This window comes from Anastrepha ludens, chromosome X (genome assembly GCF_028408465.1).
Source record: "Anastrepha ludens isolate Willacy chromosome X, idAnaLude1.1, whole genome shotgun sequence".
Taxonomy (NCBI): Eukaryota; Metazoa; Arthropoda; class Insecta; order Diptera; family Tephritidae; genus Anastrepha; species Anastrepha ludens.
Window position 1 is genome coordinate 31,985,948 of NC_071503.1, and position 3,204 is coordinate 31,989,151.

Genomic DNA, 3,204 nt, shown 5'->3' on the forward strand with positions numbered 1-3,204 from the left:
ATTCAATATTATCCTAATAAAAAACTTCGAAACTTTGAAAATTGACTTTTTTTACGCATATTGTAATCGTTAGGCTTAGGCGCTTGTACGATTTGAATCTATATCATTGGCCTTGAAATATGCTTCGATTGCGAAAGCAAGTTGGTCACCTGTTCACTGCGACATCGTGTCTAAATAAGCCGCACGAATTACGAAGCTAACGCGTTCCCCTCCCTGTTCATACGCCTAGCGGTTAGAGAGAATCTTTAAATTTAAAAAGCAAATTCGGTCACAGGATTCCCCTGAATTTCTTCTCTTTTTTCTTATATTGTTGGATTGACTTCAAAAAAACTAGATTAAACACGCCAAGTGTTTGCCAGGCGGACTGGAAAACAATAAAAAAACCCTTGAAACCCATGGACTTGGTGGATGCCGATGGATCTACTCAAAAAATTGTTTGGAGGTAAGTCGTTTTTCTGAAAAGCTAGATGTTGAGTTGATTAAGAAATAAAGCATTACGTTTGATATTACAGTCAATTGCTAATGCATTAATTTGGTGGAGGAAGATATTGATGAAATGGAACCCTTTAACGAAGAGATGATCGAGTTTACACCGGGTCAGGGTTTTGAGGTTATCACCAATAAGTGCCTCTAATTTTACATTAGAGTTTGTGTGTAAAATAATTTTTTTTTTATTTTGTGATGTATTAAGTATTTATGTATTTATTATTTTAATGTAAATATTGACTCTGCATATATTACATATGCATTTATACTTATATTGCATATACATATGTGAGCATTTTATAATAAAAGCTTGCAAAAAGTCTTTTATTCTATTTTATATGTGAATGGAAAATATGTGGAATAAAAAACATGTTTATTAAATTTTAAACATGAATTGAAAAAGGGGAAGATTTATTTAACACGCACACACATACTTTCTTGCCACGGCGTCTTCCGCATAAACACGCAAGCAAACTGAATTTGGAGGCTTTATATCACATTGTGCTCTCACAATGTAACACACGGCACTTCGTTTTCATTAGTTTGATAGGTTTGAATCTCACAAATCCCAATATTACCAAGCCATTCATTGAATTTTCACAAACATGTAATATCTCCTGCTTTTGTTTGTTTCGTGCGTTTGTTTTGTATTGCGAAAAGAGCTGACGTCAACTTGTCAAAATCGCGAAATATAAAGAAACTGTTTTCTAATGGCGCCACCTTATATACTCAATTCGACTTGAACGCAGTCTGCATAACTTCTAAGATGCCGGGAAATCCAGTTGCCGTGAGGAAACTATAAATAAACAAAAAACATAAATCGGCCATGATCAACCACAAGTCACATAATTTATTCACTTACCGTAACTTCATTATAATCTTGTATCGTCATGTGCCATCTCTCGTTTTCAGTACCCTATTTATAAATGAGAGGTCTATGATGGAACCAGTACAATTTTGCTGAATGTGTTTTCTGTGCCACTGTTGAGTAGAACTAAGTCAAACACTGCTAGCGCATTCAGAAACTTCTTGCCCTTCGAGTTTTTTTCTTTTACCACAATGCTGCCCTCGCATTAAAATTACCTGTTATAAGTGTCGAGTTTCTTTGCTTAGCGTCATTAAGTACGTCCACTATATAAAGGTACCTAAGTCGGTACTGGGTGGTATGTAACAGTTTTATGTGCATATTATTTATTTTGGCACGCATATAAATCGCTGCAATAGGTTTCCCATGGTTGCTGACCCATGACGCCTCTTACCTGTTTTTACACTGCTCGCTTAAAATAGCAACATCTATGTCCAGCTCGCTGCTTCGCAATTGGGCACACATGGCACCTTTACACAATGTTTAGCCATATGATCCTGCTTTCCACATCTCAAGCAGGGAGTACTGCGGTCGTCTTCGCGACGAAGGTAGTCAGTGAGAAACACTGCAGGGTGACATAGATAAGCTACATCATCATTTCATGAGTATCAAGGGAAGGTCGATTGTGCTGTGAACTACGAAGGATTTACCGAAGGTAACTCAGACTTAACTACCGCGCTGTTAGTTATGCCTTTTCCAAACTGGATAAAGAAGCAAAGTGAACAGTTTTGGTACTGAACGAGGACGACAAAGAAACAGTCGGCGCACTCGCGTATTGGCACCCACGTCACTGTTGAAAATTATGTAGGAGACTTCGTTAATCTAGAAATCCTAGTGAGCTACTTTATCTATCCAACAAGTGCTACTTTGCCGTATGGGTTGGTGCGTGACTACCATTCGGAATTCATAGAGAGATCGTAGGTTCGAATTTCGGTGAAACATCAAAATTAAGAAGAACATTTTTCTTATAACGGTCGCCCTTTGGCAGGCAATGGCAAACCTCCGAGTGTATTTCTGCCGTGAAGAAGCTCCTAACGGCGTGTACGTGCCAATCATATTGTATATATAAATAAGCAAACAATTATTTCGTCATATACGATTAATTTAACTCTAGTCCCCAAATCTGCTAATGAATTTATGTTTGATGCTGCCATTAAATCTATATACGAGTGATCTAACTCTAGTCCCCAAGTCTGCTAATGAATTTACGTTTGAAGTCAAAGTGGTAAAGCATGTCTATGCCCTAAAATCTAATATCATTGGTGTGAATGGTATTACCTTGCGCTTCTTAAAACTAAGTTTTCTTACGTGTTTCCTTCACTTACACACATAACAGAGAACGTTAACGTATAGAGAAGTCTCAATGACGCGAACCCATGGAATATTGACGGGTACTCGTCTCGCGAAAACTAACCTTGCAGATAAGTTTATGCATATGTTTTTGTGCACTTTTTATCAATTGAAGAACTACATACGTAAAGTAATATACTAATATACTATAAATAAAAACTAGGTACTTGCTTCTTTCACCAATGAATTACAACTGATATTTTATTGTTAAAAATGCTTAAATGAAACTTATAAATTAATTACAAAATTGCTAATTCTGTATTTTAATAATAAACCAATTTCTTAATAATTTTAGTTTCCTCATTGTCTAAATGCTAGTATTGCTTAATTAGTATTTTGCAAGTTTTTTGTTAGTTCGGCAATCGGTAATATGAAACTTATAAATTAATTACAAAATTGCTTATTCTGTATTTTAATATTATAATAAACCAATTTCTTAATAAGTTTAATTTCTTTATTTAAATGTTATTTATTTATTTATTTATGTTTATTATTAATGCAGT

General features: G+C 35.2%; 1 long non-coding RNA gene across 2 annotated transcripts; it reads right to left on the reverse strand.

Moving 5' to 3' along the window:
- Nucleotides 1–795: 795 nt before the first annotated feature.
- On the reverse strand, nucleotides 796–1,853 carry LOC128869633 (uncharacterized). Of its 2 annotated transcripts, none has more exons than XR_008455351.1 (3): nucleotides 1,746–1,853; nucleotides 1,349–1,569; nucleotides 796–1,282 (listed from the first exon to the last, which is right to left on the reverse strand). It is a non-coding gene; the product is annotated as an uncharacterized LOC128869633 (long non-coding RNA). The 2 variants fall into 2 exon arrangements; XR_008455350.1 differs by having other exon boundaries at nucleotides 1,193–1,282; nucleotides 1,349–1,631.
- Between the last annotated feature and the right edge of the window lie 1,351 nt (nucleotides 1,854–3,204).